Source organism: Macaca nemestrina, chromosome 15 (genome assembly GCF_043159975.1).
Source record: "Macaca nemestrina isolate mMacNem1 chromosome 15, mMacNem.hap1, whole genome shotgun sequence".
Lineage (NCBI taxonomy): Eukaryota > Metazoa > Chordata > Mammalia > Primates > Cercopithecidae > Macaca > Macaca nemestrina.
Window position 1 is genome coordinate 22788229 of NC_092139.1, and position 17794 is coordinate 22806022.

The window sequence follows — 17794 nt, forward strand, 5'->3', positions numbered from 1 at the left end:
ATGAGCAGCATGGGGTCCCTGTTGATGGAGTCAGTTCACAGCAACATCTTTTTCAGTATGTTGATTAGTCACAGAAATCTTGAGATGCCTCAGAGGGCTAGGTATGCAGGTGATTCTATGCCATCATCAATTGACTGAGACATGGGGCCCAGAAGGTGCAATAAAGGTTCAGATTGGATCCACACCTGCCCATCTTGAAGAAATACTTTGCTGTCATTATATATTAGCTTCTTGTATTTCCCAAATCTTAATGGGTCTGCTGAGAAATCTTGCCAAATTGGTTTGACATCTGTAAAATAAGGAGCCAGAACTTGCTCCCACCTTGAAAGAAAGGGCCATTTCTTAGTTAACCCTGAATTCCCAGCATCTAACTAGTGCCTAGTAATTATGTGCTCTGAAGATGTACTCATGAATGATCTTTGAAGTCCCTCTCAGATCTAGCATTTAAAAACATTGACAGTGAAGACAGAGACAGAAAAATAAAACCAATTAAAAACAGATATAATAATTCAATGAGATCTATCTAGAGCCATCCATACAGGGGTAAACAGGCTTAAACATTTTAGTAGGTCCTGGGGGTATCAGTGTGTATTCCTATATAGTCAACAACTGTCCATGGTGATGATCCCAAGTTACCCGTAGATAGTCCAGTCTCATTTAAGGAGGCATTGGCTGTTGTTGTTTGATGAACCATGTGGTAATAGTTTGGATGTTTGTGTCCTTCAAACCTCATGTTGAAATTTGTTCCCCAGTGTTGGAGATAAGGCCTAATGGGAGGTGTCTGGGTCATGGAGGTGGATCCCTCACAAACAGATTAATGCCCTCCCTAGGGGTGAGGACAGAGATTGATTTCTCACTCTATTATTTTCCAAGAGAGGTGGTGGTTAAAAAGAGCCTGGCACCTCACTTGTCTATCTTTCTTCCTCTCTCACCATGGGATGTCCGCACAGGTTGGCTCTCCTGCCATGAGTGGAAGCACCCTGAGGCCCTCACAAGATGCAGACACCCAATGTTAAACCTTTCCAAACATCAGAATTAAGAGCCAAATAAACTTTTTTCTTTATAAATTACCCAGTCTCAGGCATTTCTTTATAGCAACACTAAACAGACTAAGACATCTGTTAATTACAGAACCTCCATACTGAAAAAATAATCTGAAGACAAGATCTGGTAACCAATAAAAGCACCATAAATTCAATTCAACTGACATTTTTGGATACCTGTTATGCATCAGATACTGTGTGAGTTTGGGTTCTCTGAGAAGCAGACACCAGGATGGGATTGGATATGTAGGACGTTATTGGGGTCAATTCCTATGAATGACAAAGGGAGCAAGGGCAGGTGGGGAGAACTCAGACAGATGCAGTGTGACACCTGAGAGAGGTATGGAAAGATAGGGAAGAAAGATCTCAGATCATAACGCAGTTCTGAGATAGTATCAGCCAGGCCAATGGAGAGAACCCAGACAAAGGTTCTGTTGGAAGAGCTCCACGCTGGGCACAAGTGGTACGGCTCTAGTTCTCCTGAAATGTTTGGTCTTGAGCTAGAAGCAATGTAGGGGAGGCTTGGCCTTAGCCTGAGCACCATGGACGACCAAAATGCACAGCACCTGGGGCCTGCCAGTCAATCTGCATCAGGTCCTCTTGAGGGCAGTGACACAGGTATATGGAAGTCACAGTGGTCTCCTAAATTCCAGAGGTACAAATCTTCATGAGATACAGTGTTTTTCTTTGAAGAATTGTGTTTCACTTAAGCAAAAAAGATCATGAACAACGATAAAAATATGAGAAGGGACATATGTTGCAGAGAAGAATGAATCATCTACCTATTTGGGCAAGGAAAGGAGCCTCAGATAAGTCTTCAGAGAGGATAAGACAACTGTTCAAAAGGTTGAGACATGATAGCTGGGATGGGGTGGCATGAAGTAGATGACTGATGGACTGACCTGTGGGAAAAAAACAGATTTTAAAAATCAAACTGCCTCCATCTGTGAAGATGTAGCTTAAGAGACATCCTAATCAAAGTCTACAAATTCATAAAGGGAGAAGAGAAGGTAGAAATGAAAGTGTGCATCAAATCCTACAACCAAAGAATAAGGATAGAATGTTTTATAGCAGATGAGAAAAAAAAAGGCTGACTTTATATTGAAGGTTGACGCCCTTTACTGCTAATCAAAACAAACCAAAGATGTTGCAGCAACGGTCCTGTCGTCTGACCCTACTAGGAGAGGAATTGCTTCGTGCTATACAATTTCCATGTGACAGGATGGGCCTTTCAAAGATAACTACAAAAAAATCAAGCATGTAAAAGAGAAATTTTTCTGAAATGAATTGACCAATGCTCTGCCTTCTTAAGCATCATTACAATTTTTTCAGATGACTCAGATGAGTTTGCTATGAGCATGAATGACTGTGGTCAATTACAGCAATACTCTCAAATCCAATAAGGTGAAGAACTATTTGCACTTACATCAAATAGCTCCAAATATCCCACTTTGAAATAGCCTTGTCACTTTCTCCCTCCACTATCTAGCAATCAGTGGATCCTTCTTGCTGTTTACAATGAATTTGCTCCTACAAAATTTGGACCTACTCTCCCTTCTAATTCATTGCTTCTAATCTCTAGGTGGAAAAACCTAGTAACCATTTTCTCATTTAAATTGTACTTAATATCAAACTAGGAACACTCTGAATGAAGAACTGAGGTCCTTTTCTATGAATAAGCTGATTGAGAGTACATGAATTTAATGACATCTATTTTTGCACATGCTGCCTGGGGGATGGGGAGCATTTGTTTCTTGATTCCAAGCTATGGTCTAGATAACTGAGGTTGCTGAGTGAGTGACTTCTGGATAAATGAGATCCTAGATGATCTCACCATGATGCACAGTTAAGAGAAAGGCATTTAAAACTTTGTTGTCCCACAAATATCCAGGTACAATAAAAATAAAAGACCTTGAACCAGGAGTGTGTTGAAGCTGGCTAGGTCAGCTTACAAGACTCCATTTTTCAATGGTAGGTACATTACAAACAGATTGATAGCAAGTTAGTGACTTGAAATCAGCCATGATGTGAGTTTTTCACTGCAGAAATCAACAAATGCTACAATTTAGGGGGAGGGCAGTTTTCTTTTATTCAGAGAGTCTGTTGTTACACATTTACCAAGCACACCACCACCTTGCACTGTGCCTGGAAACACAGTAGCTACTCTGGATGTGTGAATGGGGGTGTATGGGTGTGTGTGTGTGTGCATGTGTCTATGCATGTCTGTTGTGTTTATTTTCTGTCACTTGAATTACACTTAAACTCTTTTCTCTGATCCCAATCTCCCACACTAATTCCTGCCATTACTCAGTTCCTTTCCCACTTCCCTACCCATGATAAAGCAGCCCAGCATTTGATTTCACCTTACTAATGGAAGGGCACCACCTAGTGACAGACATAGTAAAATAATCTCTGTAATGTAGTCTTCACTACAACAGGCCAAATCTGGCCCTCTGCCTGATTTTGTAAATAAAGTTTTATTGGAACACAGCCATGCCCATTCACTGACAAATCCATGGCTGTTTTCACACTACAACAGCAGAGTTTCGTAATTGTGACAGAGATGGTATGACTTGCAAAGTCTAAAATATTTACTGTCCAGCCCTTCACTGAGAAAGTTTTCTGACCCCAACCTACAGAACAGTTATATAAGCTGCATTCCTTACATTTATCCACCTGTGTTCATAGACCTCAAGGCCCTGGGATTTATTGGCTCCATGACATTTTATGCTCTACTGTTATATAGGTAGGTCATTTCCAATACCCCTGTTATAAATAGTTCTGAAGTGAAGGGATGTCATGTTCACTGTAAAATTGTTGAGGTGTTCCTAAAGTAAAGAACTCACTCCATCACCAGAAGAAAAATGCTCACAGAATGTCTCTGTCATTCACTGCCTGTGTTGTTTGGGACAAAGTAATGAACACTTCTGAACCTCAGCTCCTTCAGCTGGTAGTTGGAACTAACAGTATTATTTGCCTCCCTGGGTTGTTGTGGGGAACAAATGAGATAATTTATTAGCTAGACTTTCACAAGCTACCAAAACAAGTTCAGTAATGTTGGGTTTTATTACCTATATCACCAAGGGATGTGGTATATGACTTTCCTCATTAATTACCCAGGGCTCTGTGGAGAACACAAGTTCTTATTTTAAATGTGTTTCAGAAAGGCATCTCCAAATCACACATCTAGTCCTACATCCCACAGATGCCCTTAGAATGTGAATGCTTCCCAGTCCCCACCCCAGACTTAGTTGTGGCTAAGAAACAAAGGATATGTCTGGGGAATGGGGATAAAGGTGTTAAGTGTCAAACGTGGGACATCCCCAGAATAGGATGTCTTTGGCCCCACAGTATCTTAGGGTCTGAGCCAGAGAAGAGAGGCTTGTTTAAAAGAAGCAGGGGAGAGGGCTGCCTAGACTGCCAGGGGAGGAAACTCTGTCAAATACCCTCAGGAGAAGAGCTGAGTAGCAAAGTGCACACCCATGAAGGTGGGAACATGACCCTCAGGGATATGGCTCCTCTGGTCTCCAGCAAGCCCCAGGGTCAGCTGTTCCCAGCGCCATCTCTAGGGAGGGTGCCCCGAGAGGGCCGGGTTCTACTCTCCTTTATGCCAATTGTCTTTGGCATCTCCACCTTCCTTTGTCCTTGCCCCTCTCATCCCGTGTGCGCACATGCACACACGCGCACCCACACGCACACACACGGCACACATTGTAAGTGCCCCCACTGATGATCCTTCAGCACTCCCCATTCTCATGCCCACAGACTTGACTTCCCACTGAAAACACCTGCAACTCTGCCTGCTTGGCCCTCTGAGCAGGGCTGGAAGCGTTAGAGTTCATGCCTCCCACCAGAGCCTAAGGGCAGTTGGTGGATAAACATCCCTGCTCTCTTGCCTCTGAGAGTAACTCTGAGGTATAGCACACAGTCTCCCAGAGGTTTTCTGAAGTATTGAGCCCCATTTCCCACAGCAGTAACCTGCTGAACGAGCTACCTGTATTGGCTTGCTTTATTTCCCTTTGTCCGCACGCATGCACTGGTGCTTCCTGGAATCACTACCCAAATAAACTGCTAGCACCCACTTTCTTGTTCCATGGTTGCTTCTAGAGTGTCCAATCTAAGACATCCTGCTATGACTATCTACTTTTTCCCAGGCTCTCTACCAAGAAACTCGTAATACAAAAGAGGAAAACAAACTCTTTATGGTGGCCTATAAGGCCCAGCATGGTCTGGCTCCTGCCTCCCCTTGTGATCGCACCTCCAATCACTCCCTGCTCCCTCACTGTTCTTTAGCCACACGAGCACCTTTGCAGTTCCTCCATCATCCCAATCTTATTTGGCCTCAGGACTTTTTCTCTGCCTGAAACAACCTTATCCCATCCCTTGACCCAAGTGACTTTTGAGCCTTCAGATCTTACCTTAAATGTTACACCCTCAGAGAAGTCTTTTTTAACCACCTTACCTAAGTAGGACTCTCCCTTCATCCTCATTATTCTATCTAAATATTTTATTCATTGACTGATTTAACAGCATCCACAACTATTAGTAATTGTGAGCTCCACTGTTTGTTTACTTCTTTTATGACTATCTTCCTTTCTAGAATGGGAAGGGGCAATATCTGACTTACTTTTGTATTACTAGTGCCAAGCATAGTGCCTGGAATGTAATAGGCATATAATAAATATTTATTAGATCAATGGATGGATAAAGTTCAGAGCTAATACTTTTCATCTTCCAATATCGTTATTTGTGTACTCGCCTTGACCTCACCAAACACTCACAAATGTGATTACAATCTCCCTGGGGGTATTACCATATTTTTTGTGTCCCCAAAGAACTTTAAATAGATCAATTAATCAAATCCTATTTCTTGAGGCCAGGTGGGGTGGCTCACGCCTGTAATCCCAGCACTTTTGGAGGCCTAGGCAGGAGGATCACTTGAGGCCAGAAGTTCGAGACCAGCCTGGGCAACATAATGAAACCCCACCTCTACAAAAATACAAAAATTAGCTGGCCATGGTGGTGCATACCTGTAGTCCCAGCTACTCGGGAGGTAGAGATTACAGTGAGCCGAGATCACACCACTACACTCCAGCTTGGGCGACAGAGCGAGACTGTGTCTCAAAAAAAAAAAAAAAAAAAAATCCTATTTGTTGACAGGACAAATGGAAGAAGAAAGATAAATAATTCAGAAGTCCCTAGTCCTGTATCTTCCTTTTGCACCATTCTATGACTGTGGAAGAGGAAGTATCTTCTGCAACTCAGTTTCATTATCCATATAATAAGCACAGGAATCCCAATTCAATCTCACACAGATTGTGTGTGTGTGTGTGTGTGTGTGTGTGTGTAAGGACCTTATAAACTGCAAAGCACCTTTGAAAATCTTACTGAATTCCCTTGTGAGTTTCTGCGAATTGCCACACCAATCCCTTGCTGTCAATGTGGCAAGTAGCAACACTCTTTTAAGCCCTGAGAGTTTGCTTAGTTACTAACAGTTCCCCATGTACTGCATGTTCCCAAGTGCACTTGAGGAAGGAAGCCAGAAGAGAAGCCGCTTAAACCAAATGAGGCCCGTCACACGTGGGTTCTTTAATTGCTTACAGCTGGATTCACTAAACCCATCTCCTGGTGGGTTGTTTCAGGACACTGGACAGCTCCAGACCCACAGCAGAGCCTGGAATGAGCTCGGAGAAGGCATCTTTGTCCAGGGTATGATGTGATCTTGGGAGAGCCCCCACTTGATGAGATATGTAAGTATAAGTTCTGCAGAGTGAGGCAAAGGACAACAGAGTTGCTAGCTGACCTCACTTTTGCATGCAATGAATCCAGGAAAGGCCAATGTGTGAGTGAAGTGGAAAGGATGGAAAACTATATATAGGCACATGAACCTCAAATTTTGTTCAATTTCTCACTCATCTGAGAGATTAATTCTAGGACACAAAAGCATAGAGATTTGTGTCAAGGAAGATCTCAATGACCTCTTGAAGTTGGAATTCATAGAATTTTCATTCAGAGTCAGAATCAGGAGAGAAAGTATGGCATTTGGTGCCAAATAATTCTGGGTTTGAATCTTTCCTCCACACAACTAGCCATGTGATCTGGCAAATTTTCCACCTCTCTGAACTCGGATCCCCCATCTACACAGCAGAGGTAATAATACCTGCATTATTAAATCATTGTCCTCAATTCTTCTCCCTTTCCTGTACCTACTCCCTTACCATGGCCTCATCAAGAGTAAAGTTCTCCGCCCTTTTTATTGGCCATGTGACTTGTTTGGCCAATGATATATGAATGGAAGTACCATCAACACAGGATGAAAATATCCTGGCTGACTGAGAACAGAAGGAGAAGAGAGACCAGACCATACCAGCCATGTCACAGACTTGCAGTGAGAAAGCAAAGCTATTCCAATTAAAAACAAGGCTTCAACAAGTCATGCTCCAGCCAATCCAGAAACATGTGAGTCATACAAAACCATTGCTTTAAAACACTGAATTGTGAGGTTGTTTGCTACAGGGCAATAGCTAACGGATTCCACAGCCAATAATATCTACCTCTCAAGTTGGTCACACAAATTATGTTGGATCATGCGTGTAAGCTTTGAGTACACAGTCAGATGAGAAGCCCAGTAATGGAGTCTCTTTCTTCCTCTCCCCTGAATGGGAAGATTTTATGGGGGCTGCTGCTGGTTTCTACATTGTCCTTATTTCCCAACTTTCTGCTTCAGAGATACCACCAATGACTTGGGAAAAAAAGAGAATGTTTTTCTTCCCTATTTCATTTGCCTGCTGCCAATTAAATCAAATTTATGGAATTTACTCTGTTTGGTAATTATCCTAGGGAATTTCTTTTAGACTGTTTAAGATGCTACTTCACCTTTTTCCCCTGCCCTACCCTCCAAATCTGCTGGCTGTAGGGCAGAATTATGGCTGCAAAGCCACAACTGCAAGGGAAAGAAACTACTGCATTATTTATGTCTTTGTATTTGTATTTATCAGACAGGTAAGGGATTTCAGGCTATTCAAACCTCTTATTAGAGAGGAGGAAAGTGTCAAGAATTTGATTTCTAAGGCTGCTATATCTTCACTATGACCAAGTTCCAAATGAAGTTAATTATATCACTAAGCCCTGAGTGGCTCCTTCAACACCACAAGGCTCATTTGTTTATTCTTTATTCATTCCTTCATTTTTCTGCCGCATTAGATAGTGGCAACGCACAGGAGATCTGAAGGTAGATTGTCTGGGTTCAAAGATGGCCTCTGCCAATTGCTAGATGTGTGATCTTGGCTAAGTTACTAAGCCCCTATGAGACTCAGTCCCCTTGTTTATAAAATAAGCGTAATAATTGGTGACCTCATACAGTTATGCAGTTGAAACGAGACAGGTCATGTAAAGATGTAAAGTGTTCAAAGCTTAATGAAGGCTTACTCTATATTTTCTGTGGGCTTTCAGTAGACTCTGCTCTGCACTGGGGATCCAGGAATAAATAAGACATCATCCATGCATAGGGGATGGCACAGTCTTGTGACAGGTACAGAAAAGTGAGTCAGACTAAGGACAGAGTGCTGCTGGTGCAAAAAGAATCCAGCCAACTCATCTCGGGAGGTGAGACGTCAAGGAGGGCTTCCTGAAGGAAGTGACATAAAAACTGAGTTTTGCAAGATGATCTGTTTCATTGGTCTCTTATATTTGTCCTGACCCCTTCCCAAGGATGATTCCACAAGTCCCCAGAACCCCATATAGTCATACACATCCAGAGGAAATCAATCTCAGAAGAGTCTAGAAAGAAAGACAATGAACTAACATTTATTCAGCCCTTAGGATGAATCACATATTTTCACATAACTTACCTTATTTAATCCTCACAAGCCTGCAAAGTAGTTTTATTGATTTCATTCTACATATGAGGAAACTGAGCCTCAAAGAGGTTGACTTATCAGAGTCACAGAACCAGTATGGCTGATAGAGGGTTCACACTCAGATTTCTCAGCTACAGATCTGGTTCTGTCTTTGTGTTCTCCCTGAAATATGCTGAAAATAAAATAGAACCAGTTATGGGGTTGCTAAAGAAGGAAGACCCAAATCTGTCAATACATTTCCTCTTACTTATATTTCTGCAATGCCAGTAATATAATTGTTAAATGAATCAAAATCTAAAGTGAGAATCAGAATTAAAACTGTAACATTCCCAAAGGTTATAAGAACTTCCTTTTATTAACAGTTCCTGATTTCTCCACCCCTTCAAAAAAGATCCATCAAGAATGCCATAGAGAAAGCATCTTAGTTCAGGGCCGATATTGGTTGGGTTGTAATTTTCTTTGTAACTCTAAGAGGATGAAATATAAACTCTCCATTTCTTCTGCCTTTAAATTAAAAACAGAAAACATAACATGCACTTGTAAAAAAATACAGCAAGGATATAAATGTACTTAATCTTCAAATTATGACAAATTCAGTTAGAGGAAAGTAAAGGATAGAAAATTATGCAGGGCAAAGAAAGGGAAGAGGCTGAGAAAGAGGAGAGAAGTAATAGACAAACAGGCTGAGCCTGGTTGGTAAATAAAAGACCCAAAGAGAAGGGAAGAGAGACAAATGCAAAAGAAAAGGTGGGAGAGTTACACAAGGCAGGTGTGTTAGTCAGGGTTCTCCAGAGAAACAGAACCAATATCTACATATATACATATACATATACACACACACACACACACACACATATGAGAGACAGACATATGTACAAGGTGACTTATTATGAGAATTTACTCACCTGATTATGGGGGCCAAAAGCTCCCATGATTTGCCATTTACAAACTGGAGACCCAGGAAAGCTGGTGGTGAAATTCAGTCTGAGCCCAAAGGTCTAAGAACCAGGAGCACTGGCTGTCCAAGGGCAGGAGATGATGGATGTCCCAGCTTAAGCAGAGAGAGCAAATTATCCCCTTCTCTGCCTTTTTGTCCTATTCAGGCCCTCAACAGATTGGAGGATGCCCACCCACATTGGTGAGGGTGGATCATCTTTACTGAGTCCACTGCTTCGAATGCTAATCCCTTTAAAAACACCCTCACAGACACACTCAGACATGATGCTTTACCAGCAATCTGGGCATCTCTTAGCCCAATCAAGTTGACATAAAATTAGCCATCACAAGAAGAATGCTGTTAAGAAAGAAAGAGAGGAAAATAACAGGCTCGGGGAGAGAGGCCTGGAAACTTAAGAAATAAATTCAAATACGAATCTACACCTGGCCAAGGCTTTCAAGATGCTTTCACCTGTTTCCTCCTTTCCTTTAACAAATCGATTGCCAAGTAGTCATCAGTCTCAGTTTTTCTACCCATGTGTTCCTTAAAGGACTTTTACACAGCAGGCACCCTACGAGAAGGAAAATTATTTTCAGGACCAATGTAAACATACTCTGAGAACTGGATGAAACAAAATATAGTGCTACAGTTTCCCCTGTTTACTAATTTGGGGTGTTATTAGAAAATTATTGCACCTCATATTTGAGTAACTCCCTGGAAGACCAAGTCAATGAGCCATTGAGGCCTTTTTAGGCTCAATGATACTGATATTGAAAACAACTTGAACAAAATCATTTCTTAGGTGAAGAAGAGACTGAAGTGAAACAAAAGAGAAATCAATTGATTTTTCTGCAATCCAACAGTTTTAGATCGTCAGACACAATGGTTAATAGAGCTGCACTCTCCTCTGAGTTTCTCCTTAGGCATTTTTTTCCTGGAGTTCATGCTCTTACAGTCCTCTGTGAAATGTAAGCAGAAGAAACTGCAGGAGACCAGGGAAGATAAATAAATCTGGTCTGACACCTCAAACTGTGTCCTGGGTGGCCACTAGGGCTCAACTGACCAGATCAGTTCTGGATCTACCAGATTTAAAGGGCCAAGTCAAGAAAACTGGAGAGAAATCTTCTTGTTCTTTTGTGTCCCTTGTGACTCGTCCCCCAAGCCCTGAAGCAGTCAGTCAAGGATGGCCTGGCTCCCTGAAAAGATGGTCATTATTATTTTCGTTGCTAAAACAAAGAGAGGTTATCCGTGCAAGCTTGGGAAAGTGTGTTTGGAGGTGACTTCTGAGCTGGGCTTTAAGAGAAGAGAAGTTCAACGGACAGGCCAACAAGGAAGAGAGTGGGCTTTCCAGGTAGAAAAAAGGAGGTCCTTGAAACGGGAGCAGCCAGATGTGCTCGGGAATGGCTGGATGTTGGGAGGGAGAGGAGGCTGGTGGGAGATGAGGCCAAGGAGGTCAGCAGGAACCAGAACAAGGAGCTGAGCCTATGGGAGCCAGTGGTCTTCCCAGGGACCCATGCTCCCAGACCCAGAAAGTTCTCCAAGGTCATTATGTTAGCAGGTAGGGGGATTCCCAGGGCAGACCAAAAGAAAGACATGAAGTGATGGTAGTACTTTTTGACGTTTATATCACTATAGACAGGAGTTAAGTTGTACAATTTTTATTTTACTCAGAATATATGGAGGCAACCACCTTTCCTACTCCCATGTCACCTTGGTCCCCTACACCTATGCACACCCATGGAAGTCTGATGAAATGGTCATCTGTGCTGTGTTACTGTATTTAGAGAAAAAGAAAGGGATTCAGGCTGAGTATCAGGTACAAACAAAGGTGAAGAAGACACTGCTGTATTTTATCAGATCCATGTTTTTCTCCTCTTCCTGAGGCTACTGCTAGATTACATTTGCCAGCCTCCCTTGTAATTCCATGTAGCCACATGGAGTGGACACTATCTGTGTTTGCTCAGTCTCTCTAGATTCAATTACTGTGTGCCTATTCTCCTGTTTTAGAGGGTTCTGATTCCAAGGGTTTGCACCTGTGACTTCCTTTTTTTTTTTTTTTTTAAGACAATGTCTCGTTCTGTCGCCCAGGCTGGAGTGCAATGGCACAATCTCGGCTCACTGCAACCTCCACCTCCAGGTTCAAGCAATCCTCCTTTCTCAGTCTCCCAAGTAGCTGGGATTACAGGCGCATGCTACCACACCCAGCTCATATTTTGCATTTTTTTTAGTAGAGGCGGGGTTTCACCATGTTGACCGGCCTGGTCTTGAACTCCGGACCTCAAGTGATCTACCCACCTCGGCCTCCCAAAGTGCTGGGAATATAGGCGTGAGCCACCACATCCGGCCATACCTGTGATTTTGAAGGCTGCCTTTGGCTAATGGAGCCTTGTACTTTCAGAGAGCCAAATATGTCAGGCATGTACATCCCCTGCCCTGGGGCAGCCCTTAACCAGAATATGAAAGCCCAGACCCCTTGCCTTGAGGTGGGACCTAATTCATCTCCCAGAGCTCCCCACAAAATCAAGCCGGCTCTGGGACTTTGCCTGAAATTACACCATGCTTGCCCTCTTCCACTTCCCAGTTCTGTTGCTTTGCTGGCTTCTCCTGGGAGCACTTCCCATGGACAAACTCTCTTCTCAAGGCCTGCTTCTGAAGAACCCCACCTAAGATACCAAATGACTGAGTTCCAGCCAGTGGAATATAAGCCACTTTCTTACGTTGCCCATAGAAACCTGCCTGTGCTCTTCGTGCTCTTTTCCTTGAGGAATTGGCTTGAAATATTCATAATTAATTTTTTCTTCCTAGACTGCTCCTGGGAATGTAAGAACATGGGTGACTGGTCCATTTGGAACCCTGGGATATATTAGAATTATACTTTGAACTACTCTTAGAGGTGTCCAGGACTCTGTGGTGGAGTCCTGAACACTTCTCTTTTCTCCATCCCCATGATTTAAGGTATAGTTAAAATATTCTAGCCCCAACACATTTCCTGAACCTGTACTGTAAAACTTAACTACGGCCTTTCACCATCCTATTCTGTGCTCCATTAGCTATTTACTTGTGCCTCTAGCACTTAGTTTCATTACCTACTAATCAAGTGAACTGATAATATGTTTGATTTTTCAACTTGATTGTAAAACCTTTCAGGATGGGTATTATCTATTTATCCTCATATCATCTGTCTTGTACTCAATAAATGTAAAGATTTCTGTCTTGTTCATCACTCTCTCTCTAGCACCTTCAATATTATCTGATTTATGCTGGATCCTTGGTAAACGTTAAGTGAATGAATGAAGTAATCAACATAATATCAGATTTGTGTTGATAATAATCATAGTCTCCAGGTAAAACAGGTCATAGCATGCATGCCTCATTGCTACTCAGATGTTCCCACTAACATTCATCTTTGCAATCAAATTTGCTATGTGCTTACAAGTGAGACCCATCTTAGACCCAGTCAACCTGAGCTGAGAAACACAAAGAACAGTAAGTTAAGCCAGCACTGAAACATACCTCATCTACTTCCTACTTTGCTATGAAAGTCCCAGTTACAAATATCTCATACCCTTTATGCCAAATGCAACTCTAGTATCTGAATTTTGGCTCAGAAAATATACACTTCTTGACTGTTCCCCTTGACCCAAGGGGCAAAACGCCGGTCCTAGAGTCATACATACCCACTCATCTGGTTATCAGCCCATGGCTTTAGCCAAGTTATGTAATGTCTCTAAACTTCAGCTCCCTCATCATTAAAATGGGCATGACAACATCTACCTTACAGAAGGTGTGTGAAGATTAATATTGTCTATGTAAACTCCCAACACAACGCAGGTAGTAGCTCAAAGAATGCTCGTTTTCTTCCTGGCTGATCACACATACACAAATAGAGGTGGAAAGAAGAAACCACATTCTGATGTTTTCTGGATGATAAAAAGAGGAAAGAGCTACAGGTCTTTCCTGACCTTCGAGATCATCTAAGTAAAGAACAGGGCCATGCACAAACTCACTGGCCAAAACTGTCTCCTCAGAAGCCATTCTTTCATTCAGAGACATCGTGTTGACAATGGCAGGAGGCAGGAGACTGATTCCTTAAGTTGTACACTTGATTGTCTTTTAAGACAAAGATGAAATGACAGTTTGGTCCATTGATCTTCATTGGACAACTTACAACTGTGATTCAGTTTGTAGCAGAAGCGAAACACACTATTTCTACTAGTTTTATTTTTTAAGGTAATAGTTGAAGAAATTTACACAGCTAAAGAGGACCAATGATGAAATTACTTTTAAAAGAACAGAGAAGGTTGGGCACTGTGGCTCATGCCTGTAATCCCAGCACTTTAGGAGGCCACCAAGGTGGGTGGATCAGTAGTTCAGGAGATCGAAACCATCCTGGCTAACACGGTGAAACCCCGTCTCTACTAAATATACAAAAAAAAAAAAAAAAATTAGCTGGGCGTGGTGGCAGGTGTCTGTAGTCCCAGCTACTTGGGAGGCTGAGGCAGGAGAATGACATGAACCCAGGAGGCGGAGCTTGCAGTGAACCGAGATCGCACCACTGCACTCCAGCCTGGGTGAGAGAGCGAGACTCCGTCTCAAAAAAACAAAAAAAAAAGAACAGAGAAAGGACCAAACTAATGTTCGATAATTTTCTTCCAGTCAAGAGGTTCCTAATAATGCTAGACAACTTCCAGTTTGGAAATGACCACCTCCCCTGGTGTTGTCTAATCACATTGTCCAAATGCTATGACAATAACCTCTTGAGAAACATCCACAAACTCAGGTGATCTTATGCCTGAGTGAAGAATATAATTGTTACTCTAAAATATATTTAGTGTGTTAAAATTATATGGTACTGCAAAATAAAGCATTCTCAGAATGATATTTAAATTTTCATGGGTTTTTTACTCTCTTTCATAATATTTAAATAGTTTGACTATGAGACTAAACCACTTGAAAAGGCAAGTTTACTCATAGCATTTGTACCCTTTCATATAGACCCTCATTCAAAGGCTTAAATTCTCTTTTGGAAACTCCTCATTTATATTAGAAGCAAGAAGGGAACTGCATCAACAATGTAGACAGTTTTAATTCAGAATTTCTCGTGCATTAAATTATTTGGATATTTCTCAGGGAAAATAATCCAGGGACCAGAACGACCTGGATAATTACTTTCATTATTTCAGTTACTCTGCTAAATCTGGCCTAAATTATTGGCCTTGGAGAGTTTTTGAAGGAAGCATTTCAGAAAATCAAAACACTCAGAATAAAATTTCACATTTTTTCCACTGGATTCACAGGCCTACATGACAGAAAAGGTCAATCGCTATTTAGAGAACCAACAAGTCTCAGACCTAGAAAAGACCTCATATTCAACATTTCTAAAGAGCCCTACAACTTACAAAAAATAGTTGCAAGAACATTTTGCCTTTTGATCCTAACAACCACTGTGTGAAACACAGATCATAAATTTCCATGTTTACGGATGAGAAAACAGATTCAGAGAGGAAAACGATTTGTTCAAGTTCACACAATAAGTAAGTGGCAAACTGTGGCTAGACACCAAATCTGCTAATTCCACATCAAAAGCTCTTTTCACTATACCAGAGCTAAATCTAGACATCTCCAATGATTGGGTTGAGAACCCATGGTCCCAAAGAGACTACCTCTGATGGTGAGTCAGCATGCTATCCTGGGTTTTATCCTATCTCAACATGGGCTAAGCATTAGAATCAATTCATGACAATACCTGGGCCCCAAATCCAGACAAATTGTCAAAATATATAAGAATTGGGCCTAGAAATCTGTATTTTTTAAGGTTTTCTAAATGATTCGGATGTTCAGCCAAAGTGGAGCATCACTGTCCTAGACTGATTCTTGGACCAATAAATCCTAGGTCTGTCTTCAGCCACAGCAATCAGACAGTTGAGCTAGACTTGCATGGTTTCAAAATTATATTTTCCCGGCCTAGTATCATCTTGCAGCCTAGTGGCACTGTGGATTTGCATTGATCCTACAGTGACCAGCCTCAGATTTTTTCCATGAGAGTTACATCTAATTCTGTTCTCAACCTGTGTTTGTATGGGTGGACTTCTGAACTCAGGTTTTGGTGGATCACGCATAAAGGACTACCCTGGAAGACAGGGATAAAGTTCAAGTCCGAAGGGAAAAGCTAGACATGGGAGAGTTAGTTCAAGATCAGAATCCATAAGGATGGAAAGCAAATAAGTTCTGCAAAATGATGGAGGAAGATCATCTGACAACTGTCAAGCTAACAATTCTTAGGAATTCTGGATAATAAAATACTCTTAACTGAATAAAGCAAGTCACACATTCTGTTTGGTTAAAGAAACAAACACACTACTGCATTTGTGGAGATGCATTTATATACCTTTTCTCACAGGGAGAACTGCAAGAAGAAATATTCAGCAGGTTGGCAACACTGGTTATCTTGGTGGGGGGGAGGGCAGAGGCTTGGACAATGTAGGGATGTAATTAGCTTTTCCTTTATACAGCCAGCATGTGTTCTGTAATTTGAATAACATAAAATAAATTGAATAAATCAATACATAAATTCACAACCAGTAAAAAAAGTAAGAATTAAAAATTTGGTAATTTATAGTTTACATTTTATACTGATATAAATAGTGGGAGGAAGTCTCTGATATGTTCTATAAACCTGAAATGGAGTTACCATTCTATACATATTGGTATTTCCTGTTTCTTCTGACAAAAAAACTCTAAAATCTTGTCTGATGTCCCCAGAGATGTCCTGCTGAGTCCATTAAAAACCTCTCTCCCCACAAATAAAAGAGGTGAATAAATATTTAAAATAAATGGTTGAGCTTAAAGGAAAGAAAGGAGACTCTTCAGATGTCAGAACAGAAGACTGAACTACAAACTAGGTGGCAAGAGGGATGGTACCAAGCTGACCAGGAAGGGGAGGGTCTGTGGCATGGGTCCTAGACACTTTAGAATCAGATTTTAACGCCCACGAGTGGGATGTTCTACCAAAGGAACTAACAAAAGGTGCAATCCGAGGAAGAAAATTATAGCGAAATATAGAAGGGAAATGCAAGAAGCAGGAGTGAGAAAGAAACTGGTAAACATACAGGCAAAACCAAACAATGAATAGAAGTAACCTATATAGTAATGATGATGATGGCAATGATGAATTTGAGGGCACTGAAAAGTGAAACTAATATTCTAAACAATAATTATTTGCAAGATTAAAGGATGATTAAATAATTTCTGAGACTTTGTATCATATAATAATAAAGGAAAAATTTGATTACTTTTAGTCTTAATATCAATAATAAATATTAAAAATTTTAAGGGTAACCCCTAAAAAGGGAAAAATTCAGAATACTTAAGTAAAGGTAGAAAAAAATAATAAAGACAGTATGTTGTAGTAAACCAAGGGAAGGGAGGAAGCAAGAAAGAAAAGCAGCACAGTAAATCGAAGGACCCAAAATAATAAACACAAATATGTCAGTAAGGACAATAAGCGTTCTTAGGCAAAATAGAATGGCTCAAATTCAAAGACTCAAACTGAATTTTAAAATTAACCCAATTATATGATATGTATAAGTGATATTTCTAAAACACAAGGTCACAGAAAGGTTGAAAATAAACGCATAGAAAAAGATACTCCCAACAACTGCAAAAAAAGAGACAGCCAGTATGGCTCTATGAATATCAGATGAAATCATTCTTAAGACAAAAATCATTAAGAATAAGAATCATTACAAAAAAGATAAAAAGAAAAATTCGACCAAAAATAATTAGAAAACAAGATGCAAAGCAGACACGATGAACAAAGTTAAAAGCCTGGGAGAATATATTTGCAACGTGTATAACTGATAAGTAGAATCCAGAATCAGTAAGAAAAATACAAACAGATAACATAATATGAGGTAAAGAATATGAATAATCAAGTTACAGAAACAGAAAACCAA

General features: G+C 41.0%; 1 long non-coding RNA gene across 1 annotated transcript in view; it reads right to left on the minus strand.

Moving 5' to 3' along the window:
- Positions 1 to 9262: 9262 nt before the first annotated feature.
- The window catches only part of LOC105496370 (uncharacterized), a 187416-nt gene continuing 178884 nt past the window's right edge, over positions 9263 to 17794 (minus strand). The window contains exon 4 of the long non-coding RNA XR_011614321.1: positions 9263 to 9406. This is a non-coding gene — a long non-coding RNA (uncharacterized lncRNA). The remainder of the gene's footprint in view (positions 9407 to 17794) is intronic.